Source organism: Lethenteron reissneri, chromosome 2 (genome assembly GCF_015708825.2).
Source record: "Lethenteron reissneri isolate LAM-NWPU_2019-01 chromosome 2, ASM1570882v1, whole genome shotgun sequence".
In the NCBI taxonomy this organism is placed as follows: domain Eukaryota; kingdom Metazoa; phylum Chordata; class Hyperoartia; order Petromyzontiformes; family Petromyzontidae; genus Lethenteron; species Lethenteron reissneri.
Genome location: NC_083780.1, coordinates 3,470,273 through 3,488,404, shown reverse-complemented (window position 1 = coordinate 3,488,404; position 18,132 = coordinate 3,470,273).

Genomic DNA, 18,132 nt, shown 5'->3' with positions numbered 1-18,132 from the left:
CCTGACTGAGATGACTGGTAGATGCACCACCCGTGCCACCCACTGTGCCAGGCTAGGTGCAGGAGGCCACGTGACAGATCCAGCAGGTGCCATGGGTTGCCTGACTGAGATGACTGGTAAGATGCACCACCCATGCCACCCACTGTGCCAGGCTAGGTGCAGGAGGCCACGTGACAGACCCAGCAGGTGCCATGGGTTGCCTGACTGAGATGACTGGTAAGATGCACCACCCATGCCACCCACTGTGCCAGGCTAGGTGCAGGAGGCCACGTGACAGACCCAGCAGGTGCCATGGGTTGCCTGACTGAGATGACTGGTAGATGCACCACCCATGCCACCCACTGTGCCAGGCTAGGTGCAGGAGGTCACGTGACAGACCCAGCAGGTGCCACGGGTCGACTGGCTGAGATGACTGGTAGATGCACCACCTGTGCCACCCACTGTGCCAGGCTAGGTGCAGGAGGCCACGTGACAGACTCAGCAGGTGCCACGGGTCGACTGACTGAGATGAGTGGCCGATGCACCACCTGTGCCCCCTACTGTGTCAACTTGCTGTGTTTTATCCACCCGGCGCTCAGCTCGTTGTTGTGAGCGTCGCTCCTCTGCCCTCCGTTGTTGTTGGAGGGCGACTGCCTCCAACTGCCCAGTAGCGTCCTTCATGAGCCTCCTCCACAGAGGCCGATCTTGACACCGCTGGTACCAGTCATCGGCAAGTCCACTCAGCTCCACGTCCTCCTGTACCACATCACTCCATCTCTTATCTAGCCCGTGCCGTGCCCGTTTAGCCCCCTCGATCCGGCCGAACAAAAGCTGTTTAGGCATGCGGTGGCTGGGCATGCGGGCTACATGACCCAGCCAACGCAGCCTTGCCTGCCGGAGGAGCTCACCGATGGAACTTTGTCCAGATCTTTCAAGGATTTGTGAGCTCCTCCCACAATCCTGCCTGGTTAAACCCAGGATGGATCGTGGACAGGCCAGCCTAAATGTTTGAACCGGCGAAGATGTTCCCTTTGTGGGGTTCCACGTTTCGCACGCGTAGAGAAGGGGGTTCATGACCGTGGCCGAGAAGACCCGGGCCTGCCCACCATCATGAAGGTCCTTAATGATTGTGAGCAGAAAGTCTGGGACTCTGAAAGCACCAATAACAACCCAGAGCCCAAGCCTATTGATGATGATATCACAGGCCTTGACCAGGTCAATAAAGCAGAGATGTCGGTCCTGTTGGAATAGCATCAGTGCAGGACCGCCCTGGCCTGCAACCACATTGGCAAGGCGGTGTTGAATAATCCTTGCCAGGACCTTTCCCGGCACACCAAGGAGTTAAATGCCCCTGTAGTTGTTACAGTCTGCGCGGTCCCCCTTCTTAAAGAGGGGGACCACCAGGGCATCCTTCCAATCCTGCGGAACCCGTCCAGACTGTTGTAATGATGCCATGTAGGGCAATCTCTGCCGCGCACACAAAGACAAAGATCCACCTCATTTACTTGATACAGCTGTCGTGGCTGTGACGGTTCCACCTGAAGACGGAAGCTTGTGTTGCCTCCGAAACGTCGTGATTTTTATTTTATTTTACTTTTATTAATTTTAATGTTTTTACCTACGTGACTTTACCGAAAAAACCTACGAATATGAATATCCCCCGTATAGCCTGTAAAAGACTGTGGGGGCAAGTGCTGTTAGCGTGCAACTATGAAGGCCGGCCCGGCACACGAGGGGGTGGGTGGCCAGCACCACGCCCGGCCGCATTTGTCTCCCTAGTGGCGCTGTTTACACACCGCACCGGGTACTCATTTTAGGCTGAGTCGACCTAGGGAAGGGCCAGGACCGGTTCAAATAATCGTCCCTGGTGCTGGCCGTGAGCGGGAATCGAATTCGGATCGCCAGGTTCGTAATGCAGCGAGCAGACCGCTACACAGGAGCACACACACAGCACACACACAGCACACACATACACAGCACACAGATACACAGCACACACACACACAGCACACAGATACACAGCACACACACACAGCACACAGATACACAGCACACAGATACACAGCACACACACAGCACACAGATACACAGCACACACACACACACAGCACACACACACACAGCACACATATACACAGCACACACACACAGCACACAGATACACAGCACACAGATACACAGCACACAGATACACAGCACACAGATACACAGCACACACACACAGCACAGATACACAGCACAGATACACAGCACGCACACACACAGCACACACACACACACAGCACACAGATACACAGCACACAGATACACAGCACACACACACACACATCACACACACACACAGCACACAGATACACAGCACACACACACACAGCACACACACACACAGCACACACACACAGCACACACACAGCACACAGATACACAGCACACACATACACAGCACACACATACACAGCACACACACACACAGCACACACACACACAGCGCACAGATACACAGCACACAGATACACAGCACACACACACACAGCACACAGATACACAGCACACAGATACACAGCACACGCACACACATCACACACACACACATCACACACACACACAGATACACAGCACACAGATACACAGCATACAGATACACAGCACACAGATACACAGCACACAGATACACAGCACACACATACACAGCACACACACACACAGCACACACATACACAGCACACACACACACAGCACACACACACACAGCACACAGATACACAGCACACAGATACACAGCACACACACACACAGCACACAGATACACAGCACACAGATACACAGCACACGCACACACATCACACACACACACATCACACACACACACACAGATACACAGCACACAGATACACAGCATACAGATACACAGCACACAGATACACAGCACACAGATACACAGCACACACATACACAGCACACACACACACAGCACACACATACACAGCACACACACACACAGCACACAGATACACAGCACACAGATACACAGCACACAGATACACACTCACGGTCACTGCGCATACACACAATTAGCAACACACAGTGTCTCTCTCCGTGTCTCTGTGTCTCTATCTCTCACAGTGTCTCTCCCCGTGTCTCTGTGTCTCTCTATCTCTCACAGTGTCTCTCTCCGTGTCTCTCCCCGCGTCTCTCTGTGTCTCTCTCTTTTTTCTACGCTCAGTGGAAACAAGAAGATGCTCGTTGTAGCCGGCACTTTGCTTCGTTCATCATTTCGATTTTTTTCTTTGCTTTATGCAACCCCGCTCTCGCCCACTCTCCCCGTGTCTCTCTGTGTCTCTCTCCCCGTGTCTCTATGTGTCTTTCTCCCCGTGTCTCTCTGTGTCTCTCCCCGTGTCTCTCTGTGTATCTCTCCCCGTGTCTCTCTGCGTCTCTCTGTGTATCTCTCCCCGTGTCTCTCTGTGTATCTCTTCCCGTGTCTCTGTGTCTCTCCCCGTGTCTCGCCCCGTCTCTCTGTGTATCTCTCCCCGTGTCTCTCTGTGTATCTCTCCCCGTGTCTCTCTGTGTATCTCTTCCCGTGTCTCTGTCTCTCCCCATGTCTCTCCCCATGTCTCTCCCCGTGTCTCTCTGTGTCTCTCCCCGTGTCTCTCCCCGTGTCTCTGTGTATCTCTCCCCGTGTCTCTCTGTGTATCTCTCCCCGTGTTTCTGTGTCTCTCCCCATGTCTCTCCCCGTGTCTCCCTGTGTCTCTCCCCGTGTCTCTGTGTATCTCTCCCCGTGTCTCTCTGTGTCTCTCCCCGTGTCTCTGTGTATCTCTCCCCGTGTCTCTCTGTGTATCTCTGTGTATCTCTCCCCGTGTCTCTCTGTGTATCTCTTCCCGTGTCTCTGTGTCTCTCCCCATGTCTCTCCCCATGTCTCTCCCCATGTCTCTCCCCGTGTCTCTCTGTCTTTCCCCGTGTCTCTCCCTGTGTCTCTGTGTATCTCTCCCCGTGTCTCTCTGTGTATCTCTCCCCGTGTTTCTGTGTCTCTCCCCATGTTTCTCCCCGTGTCTCTCTGTGTCTCTCCCCGTGTCTCTGTGTTTCTGTGTCTCTCCCCGTGTCTCTCCCCGTGTCTCTCCCCGTGTCTCTCTGTGTCTCTCCCCGTGTCTCTGTGTTTCTGTGTCTCTCCCCGTGTCTCTCCCCGTGTCTCTCCCCGTGTCTCTCTGTGTCTCTCCCCGTGTCTCTCCCCGTGTCTCTCTGTGTCTCTCTGTGTCTCTTACCGTCTCTGCAGCACGCGACCACACGCGGAGGAGCGATTCGGAGCAGCTGGGAGCAAGCGGAGGGGGTCGGGGGGAGGGGGAGCGGGGGGGGCGGGGGGAGGGGGAGCGGAGGGGGTCGGGGGGAGGGGGAGCGGGGGGGGCGGGGGGAGGGGGGAGGGGGTTGCTATGGAGACGCGGGGAGCACGGGGACCACGCGACAGGGCACGGAGGCACCCCACCCAGCAATGGTGTGAGTCGGGTGGTTGGTGATGGGAGAATGGTGACGATGGGGAGAGGATGGCGATGGTAATGACGGGATGATTGGCCTGATGGTGATGATGATGGGAGGACGGTGACAGTGGGATGATGATGGTGGTGGTGGAGTGAGGAGGAGGCGGTGTATGGCGGCAGCAGTGATGTTGGTGAAAAGAGGATGGCGATGGGGGTGATGGTAGAGGATGGCGATGGGGGTGATGTTGCTTTACAATGGGCTAGGCCCAGAGCGCCCCTGCCGCGTCTGCCCCTCCCCCCTCTCCCTCCGAGCGGCTGATGACGTCACGGCAGTGCTGCCCGGATCGCGAATGCGTTTCGGATACTGTGTGTGTGCTGCCATCTGTGCTGCCATCTGTGTTGCCCTCTGTGTTGCCCTCTGTGCTGCCATCTGTGCTGCCATCTGTGCTGCCATCTGTGCTGCCATCTGTGCTGCCCTCTGTGCTGCCATCTGTGCTGCCATCTGTGCTGCCCTCTGTGCTGCCATCTGTGCTGCCATCTGTGCTGCCCTCTGTGTTGCCCTCTGTGTTGCCCTCTGTGCTGCCATCTGTGCTGCCATCTGTGCTGCCATCTGTGCTGCCATCTGTGTTGCCATCTGTGCTGCCATCTGTGCTGCCCTCTGTGTTGCTCTCTGTGCTGCCCTCTGTGCTGCCATCTGTGCTGCCATCTGTGTTGCCATCTGTGCTGCCATCTGTGTTGCTATCTGTGTTGCCATTTGTGCTGCCATCTGTGCTGCCATCTGTGTTGCTCTCTGTGCTGCCCTCTGTGCTGCCCTCTGTGCTGCCATCTGTGCTGCCATCTGTGCTGCCCTCTGTGTTGCCCTCTGTGCTGCCATCTGTGCTGCCCTCTGTGCTGCCATCTGTGCTGCCATCTGTGCTGCCCTCTGTGCTGCCATCTGTGCTGCCATCTGTGCTGCCCTCTGTGTTGCCCTCTGTGTTGCCCTCTGTGCTGCCATCTGTGTTGCCATCTGTGTTGCCATCTGTGCTGCCATCTGTGCTGCCCTCTGTGCTGCCATCTGTGCTGCCCTCTGTGATGCCATCTGTGCTGCCATCTGTGCTGCCATCTGTGCTGCCATCTGTGCTGCCCTCTGTGCTGCCATCTGTGCTGCCATCTGTGCTGCCCTCTGTGCTGCCATCTGTGCTGCCCTCTGTGTTGCCCTCTGTGCTGCCATCTGTGCTGCCCTCTGTGCTGCCATCTGTGCTGCCCTCTGTGCTGCCATCTGTGCTGCCCTCTGTGCTGCCATCTGTGCTGCCATCTGTGTTGCCATCTGTGCTGCCATCTGTGCTGCCATCTGTGTTGCCATCTGTGCTGCCATCTGTGTTGCCATCTGTGTTGCCATCTGTGCTGCCATCTGTGCTGCCATCTGTGCTGCCATCTGTGCTGCCATCTGTGCTGCCATCTGTGCTGCCATCTGTGTTGCCATCTGTGCTGCCCTCTGTGTTGCCCTCTGTGTTGCCCTCTGTGCTGCCATCTGTGTTGCCCTCTGTGCTGCCATCTGTGTTGCCATCTGTGCTGCCCTCTGTGTTGCCCTCTGTGTTGCCCTCTGTGCTGCCATCTGTGTTGCCCTCTGTGCTGCCATCTGTGTTGCCATCTGTGCTGCCATCTGTGTTGCCCTCTGTGCTGCCATCTGTGCTGCCCTCTGTGCTGCCCTCTGTGCTGCCATCTGTGCTGCCCTCTGTGTTGCCATCTGTGCTGCCATCTGTGTTGCCCTCTGTGCTGCCATCTGTGTTGCCCTCTGTGCTGCCATCTGTGTTGCCATCTGTGCTGCCATCTGTGTTGCCCTCTGTGCTGCCATCTGTGCTGCCCTCTGTGCTGCCCTCTGTGCTGCCATCTGTGCTGCCCTCTGTGTTGCCATCTGTGCTGCCATCTGTGTTGCCCTCTGTGCTGCCATCTGTGCTGCCCTCTGTGCTGCCCTCTGTGCTGCCATCTGTGCTGCCCTCTGTGCTGCCATCTGTGCTGCCCTCTGTGCTGCCATCTGTGTTGCCCTCTGTGTTGCCCTCTGTGCTGCCCTCTGTGCTGTCATCTGTGCTGCTCTCTGTGCTGCCATCTGTGCTGCCATCTGTGCTGCCCTCTGTGCTGCCCTCTGTGCTGCCATCTGTGCTGCCATTTGTGCTGCCCTCTGTGTTGCCCTCTGTGTTGCCCTCTGTGCTGCCCTCTGTGTTGCCATCTGTGCTGCCCTCTGTGCTGCCCTCTGTGCTGCCCTCTGTGTTGCCATCTGTGCTGCCATCTGTGCTGCCCTCTGTGCTGCCCTCTGTGTTGCCCTCTGTGCTGCCATCTGTGCTGCCCTCTGTGCTGCCATCTGTGCTGCCATCTGTGTTGCCCTCTGTGCTGCCATCTGTGTTGCCCTCTGTGTTGCCCTCTGTGCTGCCCTCTGTGCTGCCCTCTGTGTTGCCCTCTGTGTTGCCCTCTGTGTTGCCCTCTGTGCTGCCCTCTGTGCTGCCATCTGTGCTGCCCTCTGTGTTGCCCTCTGTGCTGCCATCTGTGTTGCCCTCTGTGTTGCCCTCTGTGTTGCCCTCTGTGCTGCCCTCTGTGTTGCCCTCTGTGTTGCCCTCTGTGTTGCCCTCTGTGTTGCCCTCTGTGTTGCCCTCTGTGTTGCCCTCTGTGCTGCCCTCTGTGCTGCCATCTGTGCTGCCCTCTGTGTTGCCCTCTGTGCTGCCATCTGTGTTGCCCTCTGTGTTGCCCTCTGTGCTGCCCTCTGTGCTGCCCTCTGTGCTGCCCTCTGTGTTGCCCTCTGTGCTGCCCTCTGTGTTGCCCTCTGTGCTGCCATCTGTGTTGCCCTATGTGCTGCCCTCTGTGTTGCCATCTGTGCTGTCATCTGTGCTGTCATCTGTGCTGCCATCTGTGCTGCCATCTGTGTTGCCATCTGTGTTGCCATCTGTGCTGCCATCTGTGCTGCCATCTGTGCTGCCATCTGTGTTGCCCTCTGTGCTGCCATCTGTGCTGCCATCTGTGCTGCCATCTGTGTTGCCATCTGTGTTGCCATCTGTGCTGTCATCTGTGCTGTCATCTGTGCTGCCATCTGTGCTGCCATCTGTGTTGCCATCTGTGTTGCCATCTGTGCTGCCATCTGTGCTGTCATCTGTGCTGCCATCTGTGCTGCCCTCTGTGCTGCCCTCTGTGCTGCCATCTGTGCTGCCATCTGTGCTGCCATCTGTGCTGCCCTCTGTGCTGCCCTCTGTGCTGCCATCTGTGCTGCCCTCTGTGCTGCCATCTGTGCTGCCATCTGTGCTGCCATCTGTGCTGCCCTCTGTGCTGCCATCTGTGCTGCCATCTGTGCTGCCCTCTGTGCTGCCATCTGTGCTGTCATCTGTGCTGCCATCTGTGCTGCCATCTGTGTTGCCATCTGTGCTGCCATCTGTGCTGCCATCTGTGCTGCCCTCTGTGCTGCCATCTGTGCTGCCCTCTGTGTTGCCCTCTGTGCTGCCATCTGTGCTGCCATCTGTGCTGCCCTCTGTGCTGCCATCTGTGCTGCCATCTGTGCTGCTCTCTGTGCTGCCATCTGTGCTGCCATCTGTGCTGCCATCTGTGCTGCTCTCTGTGCTGCCATCTGTGCTGCCCTCTGTGCTGCCATCTGTGCTGCCATCTGTGCTGCCCTCTGTGCTGCCATCTGTGCTGCTCTCTGTGCTGCCCTCTGTGCTGCCATCTGTGCTGCCATCTGTGCTGCTCTCTGTGCTGCCCTCTGTGCTGCCATCTGTGCTGCTCTCTGTGCTGCCATCTGTGCTGCCCTCTGTGCTGCCATCTGTGCTGCTCTCTGTGCTGCCCTCTGTGCTGCCATCTGTGCTGCCCTCTGTGCTGCCATCTGTGCTGCCATCTGTGCTGCCATCTGTGCTGCCCTCTGTGCTGCCATCTGTGCTGCTCTCTGTGCTGCCCTCTGTGCTGCCATCTGTGCTGCCATCTGTGCTGCCCTCTGTGCTGCCCTCTGTGGTGCCATCTGTGCTGCCCTCTGTGCTGCCATCTGTGCTGCCATCTGTGCTGCCATCTGTGCTGCCCTCTGTGCTGCCATCTGTGCTGCTCTCTGTGCTGCTCTCTGTGCTGCTCTCTGTGCTGCTCTCTGTGCTGCCATCTGTGCTGCCCTCTGTGCTGCTCTCTGTGCTGCCATCTGTGCTGCCCTCTGTGCTGCTCTCTGTGCTGCTCTCTGTGCTGCCCTCTGTGCTGCCCTCTGTGCTGCTCTCTGTGCTGCCATCTGTGTTGCCATCTGTGCTGCCCTCTGTGCTGCTCTCTGTGCTGCTCTCTGTGCTGCTCTCTGTGCTGCCATCTGTGTTGCCATCTGTGCTGCCCTCTGTGCTGCCCTCTGTGCTGCTCTCTGTGCTGCCATCTGTGTTGCCATCTGTGCTGCCATCTGTGCTGCTCTCTGTGCTGCTCTCTGTGCTGCTCTCTGTGCTGCTCTCTGTGCTGCCCTCTGTGCTGCCATCTGTGTTGCCATCTGTGCTGCCATCTGTGCTGCTCTCTGTGCTGCCCTCTGTGCTGCCCTCTGTGCTGCTCTCTGTGCTGCCCTCTGTGCTGCTCTCTGTGCTGCCATCTGTGTTGCCATCTGTGCTGCTCTCTGTGCTGCCCTCTGTGCTGCCCTCTGTGCTGCTCTCTGTGTTGCCATCTGTGTTGCCATCTGTGTTGCCCTCTGTGCTGCCCTCTGTGCTGCCCTCTGTGCTGCTCTCTGTGCTGCTCTCTGTGCTGCCATCTGTGCTGCCATCTGTGCTGCTCTCTGTGCTGCTCTCTGTGTTGCCATCTGTGCTGCCCTCTGTGCTGCCCTCTGTGCTGCCCTCTGTGCTGCTCTCTGTGCTGCTCTCTGTGCTGCCCTCTGTGCTGCCCTCTGTGCTGCTCTCTGTGCTGCTCTCTGTGTTGCCATCTGTGCTGCCATCTGTGCTGCCATCTGTGCTGCCCTCTGTGGTGCCATCTGTGCTGCCATCTGTGCTGCTCTCTGTGCTGCTCTCTGTGCTGCCATCTGTGCTGCCATCTGTGCTGCTCTCTGTGCTGCTCTCTGTGTTGCCATCTGTGCTGCCCTCTGTGCTGCTCTCTGTGCTGCCCTCTGTGGTGCCATCTGTGCTGCCCTCTGTGCTGCTCTCTGTGCTGCTCTCTGTGCTGCCATCTGTGCTGCCATCTGTGCTGCTCTCTGTGCTGCTCTCTGTGTTGCCATCTGTGCTGCCCTCTGTGCTGCCCTCTGTGCTGCCCTCTGTGCTGCTCTCTGTGCTGCTCTCTGTGCTGCCCTCTGTGCTGCCCTCTGTGCTGCTCTCTGTGCTGCCATCTGTGCTGCCCTCTGTGCTGCCATCTGTGCTGCCCTCTGTGCTGCTCTCTGTGCTGCCATCTGTGCTGCCCTCTGTGCTGCCCTCTGTGCTGCTCTCTGTGCTGCCATCTGTGCTGCCATCTGTGCTGCTCTCTGTGCTGCCATCTGTGCTGCACTCTGTGCTGCCCTCTGTGCTGCTCTCTGTGTTGCCATCTGTGCTGCTCTCTGTGCTGCCCTCTGTGCTGCTCTCTGTGTTGCCATCTGTGCTGCCCTCTGTGCTGCCCTCTGTGCTGCCCTCTGTGCTGCCATCTGTGCTGCCCTCTGTGCTGCCCTCTGTGCTGCCCTCTGTGCTGCCATCTGTGCTGCCATCTGTGCTGCCCTCTGTTCTGCCATCTGTGCTGCCATCTGTGCTGCCCTCTGTGCTGCCCTCTGTGTTGCCCTCTGTGCTGCCCTCTGTGCTGCCCTCTGTGCTGCCATCTGTGCTGCCATCTGTGCTGCCCTCTGTGCTGCCCTCTGTGTTGCCATCTGTGCTGCCCTCTGTGCTGCCCTCTGTGCTGCCATCTGTGTTGCCCTCTGTGCTGCCATCTGTGCTGCCCTCTGTGCTGCCATCTGTGCTGCCATCTGTGTTGCCCTCTGTGCTGCCCTCTGTGTTGCCCTCTGTGCTGCCCTCTGTGTTGCCATCTGTGCTGCCCTCTGTGCTGCCCTCTGTGCTGCCATCTGTGTTGCCCTCTGTGCTGCCATCTGTGCTGCCCTCTGTGCTGCCATCTGTGCTGCCATCTGTGTTGCCCTCTGTGCTGCCATCTGTGCTGCCATCTGTGCTGCCATCTGTGCTGCCCTCTGTGTTGCCCTCTGTGCTGCCCTCTGTGTTGCCCTCTGTGTTGCCCTCTGTGTTGCCCTATGTGCTGCCCTCTGTGTTGCCATCTGTGCTGCCATCTGTGCTGCCATCTGTGTTGCCCTCTGTGTTGCCCTCTGTGCTGCCATCTGTGTTGCCATCTGTGCTGCCATCTGTGCTGCCATCTGTGCTGTCCTCTGTGCTGTCATCTGTGCTGCCATCTGTGTTGCCCTCTGTGCTGCCCTCTGTGCTGCCCTCTGTGTTGCCCTCTGTGTTGCCATCTGTGTTGCCCTCTGTGCTGCCCTCTGTGCTGCCCTCTGTGTTGCCCTCTGTGCTGCTCTCTGTGCTGCTCTCTGTGTTGCCCTCTGTGCTGCCATCTGTGCTGCCATCTGTGTTGCCCTCTGTGCTGCCCTCTGTGCTGCCATCTGTGCTGCCATCTGTGCTGCCATCTGTGCTGCCATCTGTGCTGCCATCTGTGTCTCCCTCTGTGCTGCCATCTGTGCTGTCATCTGTGCTGCCATCTGTGCTGCCCTCTGTGCTGTCATCTGTGCTGCCCTCTGTGCTGTCATCTGTGCTGCCATCTGTGCTGCCATCTGTGCTGCCATCTGTGCTGCCCTCTGTGCTGTCATCTGTGCTGCCATCTGTGTTTCCCTCTGTGCTGCTCTCTGTGCTGCCCTCTGTGCTGTCCTCTGTGCTGCCCTCTGTGCTGCCCTATGTGCTGCCATCTGTGCTGTCCTCTGTGCTGCCATCTGTGCTGTCCTCTGTGTTGCCCTATGTGCTGCCATCTGTGCTGTCATCTGTGCTGTCATCTGTGCTGCCCTCTGTGCTGCCATCTGTGCTGCCCTCTGTGCTGCCCTATGTGCTGCCATCTGTGCTGTCCTCTGTGCTGCCATCTGTGCTGTCCTCTGTGCTGCCCTATGTGCTGCCCTCTGTGCTGCCATCTGTGCTGCCATCTGTGCTGTCCTCTGTGCTGTCATCTGTGCTGCCCTCTGTGCTGTCCTCTGTGCTGCCATCTGTGCTGCCATCTGTGCTGTCCTCTGTGCTGCCCTATGTGCTGCCCTCTGTGCTGCCCTCTGTGCTGTCATCTGTGCTGTCCTCTGTGCTGTCATCTGTGCTGCCCTCTGTGCTGTCATCTGTGCTGCCCTCTGTGTTGCCATCTGTGCTGCCCTCTGTGCTGCCCTCTGTGCTGTCATCTGTGCTGCCCTCTGTGCTGCCATCTGTGCTGCCCTCTGTGCTGCCATCTGTGCTGTCATCTGTGCTGCCCTCTGTGCTGCCATCTGTGCTGCCATCTGTGCTGCCCTCTGTGCTGCCATCTGTGCTGCCCTCTGTGCTGCCATCTGTGCTGCCCTCTGTGCTGCCCTCTGTGCTGTCATCTGTGCTGCCCTCTGTGCTGCCCTCTGTGCTGCCCTCTGTGCTGCCATCTGTGCTGCCCTCTGTGCTGTCATCTGTGCTGCCCTCTGTGCTGCCCTCTGTGCTGCCCTCTGTGCTGCCCTCTGTGCTGTCCTCTGTGCTGCCCTCTGTGCTGCCATCTGTGCTGCCATCTGTGCTGCCCTCTGTGCTGCCATCTGTGCTGCCCTCTGTTTCATTGCTTTTATGGCTTTATTTTGGTGATTTTCGAAAAGTTTTTTGCTTTGGCCATGTTTGTTTGTTGTAGTACAGAGTTAGACTGATGGCCTTAATCTAAGTTGTCTTGTGGTTGTTGTTGTTGTTGTTTGACTTGCATCCCACTGGGATTTTTGCACACAGCGTTGGTGTACGGTGCTTTTTCTGCAATATTTTGCTGTCTTTCTTGGATTTTCTGTTTGCACTTAGTCACATAGTCACTTTAAGATGTTTTCTTGTTCATGTTTTTGTATTTTGTTTGTTGCGGTTACACCCGATTCAAGAGCCGAATTGCTCACAGGGCTATACCTATTAAATGAACTTGAACTTGAACTGTGCTAACATCTGTGTTGCCATCTGTGCTGCCCTCTGTGCTGCCCCAAATATGCGTGACGATGCGTCTATCCCGCGTATCCCCCCCTCTCTCTCTCTCGGTCTCTCCGTGCATCTCCCAGGCGAGCGCCTCTCCGTGCCTCGATCCACCTGTGGTGGGTCCCACGGAGACGGTTTAGTGTAAATCTTATAACAGAAAACCTTCTTGACTCCCACTTCCTGGGGGGGGGGGGGGGGGATGGTACGCCCTCCGGGCTGACGTGGGCCTACGGGCTCTGAGTCCTCTGGCTAAGGGTGACCCCGAGGGGAGGCGATGCCGATCCGACCCAGCTGAGGTGCGGGTCCCGACCACTGGTCGGCTCCCCGGGGTCCCATCGTCCTCCAAGCCTCGCTGGTCTTCTGTCTTCCTACTCTCAGGTTTTTTCGGTAAAGTCACGTAGGTAAAAAATACAATTAAAATTAATAAAAGTAATAATAGAAGTAAAATAATTTTATTTATAATATTTAATTTCTATTATTACTTTTATAGATTTAAAATAATTTTTTACCTACGTGACTTTACCGAAAAAACCTAGGAGTATGAATCCTTGCAGTCACGAAAGCTTCAAATCTAGAATTCTGTCTTCGTCTTCAGAACACTGCCTCGAGGCGTCCTGAGGTCCGTCTTTTATTTCTGTCCTGGGAGTCTCCGCCCCCGGTACCGCCCCCTTTCTGGAACCTTCCAGGGGGCTTTGGAGTAACCCCCAACCCCTCACCTGAGGTCGGGGGGGGGGGCGACTTGGCCTCTCACTGGTCCGGCTCTGTCTCTCTAGCTCAGGGGGGCAGCCCCAACAGACCCGTGCCCACCACTAACAGGTAAGTACACACAGGGCGGTTTGTGCAATGGATTTCCGACGCTACACATCCACAACTGGCGAGATTGTTTATAGGGAAGAACCCCCCCCCCCCCACCCCTAGCTGTTAGATATGGGTGCTGGTTAGACCAAGGGGAGGGTGGAAGTGGGAAATAAGTGTGAGGATTTTGATTTAAAGCTTTAGTGACCGCAGGGATTCATCTTCTTGGTTCTTTCGGTAAAGTCATGTAGAATGGAAATAATAAAATAATAATAAAAACATAATAAAATAATTCTCACGACGTTACGGCCACAACGCAAGCAGCCGTTCTCAGGTGGAGAGCAGGTCTGTTGAGGAGACAGACTCTGCTATCCAGACAGAGTCTGTCTCGATTTAAAGCTTTCGTGACTGCAGGGATTCATCTTCTTGGTTCTTTCGGTAAAGTCACGTAGAAGGGAAGTAATAAAATAATAAAAATAAAACATAATAAAATAAAATAATTCTCACGACGTTTCGGCTACAACGCAAGCAGCCGTCTTCAGGTGAAGAATGAGACACTACCAAGCTAGGAGCTTATATATAAGCTGCGTTGGAGGTGGAAGAAGAGCGCCTTAACAAAAAGAATGTGCATATGAAGAGGAATTTAGCATATTCATGGAAATGCGTAGGAGGTGGACGGGGGGGTTTCAAAGTCATATTATGCCCATGCATTATGCAGGATCAGCAGCACCAAGGGGGGTGCAGGGATTAGCAGTAACAAAGGAAAGGAATGTTAATGATATGTAGCTGCAGTTACTCAACAACCACGTAGAAAACTAAAGTATAAACTACATAAAAAACTAAAGTATAAACTGCATAGCACCATCAGTATACTTACTATACTCTACAATAAGCTGAGTTACTAACAGCAAGTAATACATTACAATTCTACGTCGTAAAAATTATATAATATGCTTCCATCTAAACTTTATTCTCTTACATCACACGAGCATACACCGTACTATATACTGCAACCCAACATTAAATTATATACTGTATTGCTGTAAACCAACCTATACCTTATACATTTTAATATAACACTATGTATTATTCTACACACCCTAATGTGTATCGAAATGGTTTATTACGTCCTTCCAATGATTGCTAAGCCAGAATCCATCTTCTCGGTTAAAATTGTCTCTGTGTTTGTATATGTGGATCGCCTCATGAACGAATCTCTCATGATAGCCAGATGGCTTGCAGAGAACCTCTGTCTTGGAGAAGTCAATATCATGTGAGCCCACTGAGTTGTAACAGTGATCTGCCACGGCTGAGGTGTTTGTCCTACCGTGTTTCAGGTCAGCTTTATGTTCACGGATGCGGTCCGAGACATGTAGTTTGGTTTCCCCAATGTAACTGCTACCACAGAGGCAACTTAGTTTGTAGACGCCAGGGTACTGTATGTCTGGAACCACATCTTTTACAGACGGTACCAGATCACGGATTTTATGTACTGTGTTGAATCGGACCTGGATCTTGTGTTTAATCAGGATTTTGGAGATCTTTTTTGTGACCCCAGCAATGTAGGGTAAGGTGATGGTCTTGAAAGGCTCCTCAACAGGATCCTTCTTGATGGTTGGAGTGATGGCTTTGCGGATTGTGTAGTCGGAGTAACCATTAGCCTTAAGAGCTTGGCGTATGTGTTTGAGTTCACTGGCAATGTGTTCATGGTCGGAGATGCATTGGGCTCTATGATATAGAGTCTTGATGAGGGAATTCTTCTGGGATGGATGGTGGTGGGAATCCGGTTTTAGATAAGCATCCGTATGGGTGGCTTTCCTGTAGACAGAGTGGCTCATTGAACCATCAGGTCTCCTTTTGATTAGGACATCCAAAAAGGGTAGCTTGCCATCTTTTTCGACTTCCATGGTGAATCTGATGGCTGGGTGTATGGAGTTGATGTGGTCGAGAAATTGGTCTAGAGCAGCACGGCCATGTGGCCAGATGACAAAAGTGTCGTCTACGTACCTCTTCCATAAGGTCGGGCGTAGAGTGGCAGTCTGGATTGCGTCCGTCTCAAATTTATCCATGAAGATGTTGGCTACAACCGGAGATAGGGGGGAGCCCATTGGGGTGCCCTCAGTTTGCTTGTAGAAAGTTCCATTCCAGGTGAAGTATGTATTGGTTAAGCAGTGTCTCACCAGGGGGGGTACCCCAGCATTCAGTCCATGATGAACCAAGTCTTCAATTATTGCGATGGTGTCAGGTACAGGAACCTTGGTGAATAAGAAAACCACATCAAAACTGACAAGCAGGTCGTTTGGGGACAGGGCAATCCCCTTGATTGTCGATACCAGGTCGGTAGAGTTTAGTACCGCAGAGGTGGTTTTTACAGTGAAAGGCCGTAGGATTTCAGACAAAAAACGAGCCAATTTATAGGTGGGGGAGTTGATAGTAGAGACAATAGAGGGATGACATTGTCATCCTCTCAGCCGACAAAGGCAATGCCACTGTCATCATGGACAAAATAGAATACAACAACAAAATTCAAGAACTACTCAACAATGGCAGCTATACAAAAATAAAAAGAGACCCCACCAACAGCCTCGTCACTAAAACCAAAAATATCATTTCTGATTCAACTGCATTATTTGATCAGACCAAACAGTTCTCGTTGAAACCTTCTGCAGCCAGGCCACCAAGATTATACGGCTTGCCAAAGATACATAAAGAAGATACACCTCTTCGTCCCATTGTCTCTACTATCAACTCCCCCACCTATAAATTGGCTCGTTTTTTGTCTGAAATCCTACGGCCTTTCACTGTAAAAACCACCTCTGCGGTACTAAACTCTACCGACCTGGTATCGACAATCAAGGGGATTGCCCTGTCCCCAGACGACCTGCTTGTCAGTTTTGATGTGGTTTTCTTATTCACCAAGGTTCCTGTACCTGACACCATCGCAATAATTGAAGACTTGGTTCATCATGGACTGAATGCTGGGGTCCCGGTTTCTTGTTTGAGAAGGCAAGTTGAATTTGGAACTCCAAGTGGCTCCCCCTATCTCCGGTTGTAGCCAACATCTTCATGGATAAATTTGAGACGGACGCAATCCAGACTGCCACTCTACGCCCGACCTTATGGAAGAGGTACGTAGACGACACTTTTGTCATCTGGCCACATGGCCGTGCTGCTCTAGACCAATTTCTCGACCACATCAACTCCATACACCCAGCCATCAGATTCACCATGGAAGTCGAAAAAGATGGCAAGCTACCCTTTTTGGATGTCCTAATCAAAAGGAGACCTGATGGTCCAATGAGCCACTCTGTCTACAGGAAAGCCACCCATACGGATGCTTATCTAAAACCGGATTCCCACCACCATCCATCCCAGAAGAATTCCCTAATCAAGACTCTATATCATAGAGCCCAATGCATCTCCGACCATGAACACATTGCCAGTGAACTCAAACACGTACGCCAAGCTCTTAAGGCTAATGGTTACTCCGACTACACAATCCGCAAAGCCATCACTCCAACCATCAAGAAGGATCCGGTTGAGGAGCCTTTCAAGACCATCACCTTACCCTACATTGCTGGGGTCACAAAAAAGATCTCCAAAATCCTGATTAAACACAAGATCCAGGTCCGATTCAACACAGTACATAAAATCCGTGATCTGGTACCGTCTGTAAAAGATGTGGTTCCAGACATACAGTACCCTGGCGTCTACAAACTAAGTTGCCTCTGTGGTAGCAGTTACATTGGGGAAACCAAACGACATGTCTCGGACCGCATCCGTGAACATAAAGCTGACCTGAAACACGGTAGGACAAACACCTCAGCCGTGGCAGATCACTGTTACAACTCAGTGGGCTTACATGATATTGACTTCTCCAAGACAGAGGTTCTCTGCAAGCCATCTGGCTATCATGAGAGATTCGTTCATGAGGCGATCCACATATACAAACACAGAGACAATTTTAACCGAGAAGATGGATTCTGGCTTAGCAATCATTGGAAGGACGTAATAAACCATTTCGATACACATTAGGGTGTGTAGAATAATACATAGTGTTATATTAAAATGTATAAGGTATAGGTTGGTTTACAGCAATACAGTATATAATTTAATGTTGGGTTTATCTATGGCAGTATATAGTACGGTGTATGCTCGTGTGATGTAAGAGAATAAAGTTTAGATGGAAGCATATTATATAATTTTTACGACATAGAATTGTAATGTATTACTTGCTGTTAGTAACTCAGCTTATTGTAGAGTATAGTAAGTATACTGATGGTGCTATGCAGTTTATACTTTAGTTTTTTATGTAGTTTATACTTTAGTTTTCTACGTGGTTGTTGAGTAACTGCAGCTACATATCATTAACATTCCTTTCCTTTGTTACTGCTAATCCCTGCACCCCCCCTTGGTGCTGCTGATCCTGCATAATGCATGGGCATAATATGACTTTGAAACCCCCCCGCCCACCTCCTACGCATTTCCATGAATATGCTAAATTCCTCTTCATATGCACATTCTTTTTGTTAAGGCGCTCTTCTTCCACCTCCAACGCAGCTTATATATAAGCTCCTAGTTTGGTAGTGTCTCATTCTTCACCTGAAGACGGCTGCTTGCGTTGTAGCCGAAACGTCGTGAGAATTATTTTATTTTATTATGTTTTATTTTTATTATTTTATTACTTCCCTTCCATGTGATGCGAAGTGAAGAGTCATCAGTGGCCAAGACTGCCGTGCGTATTGAGCCAGAGGGCCGCCGTCCACGCGGACGTCCGAAGAAGCGATGGATGGACCGAATAAAGGAAGACATGAAGACGGTCAACGCAT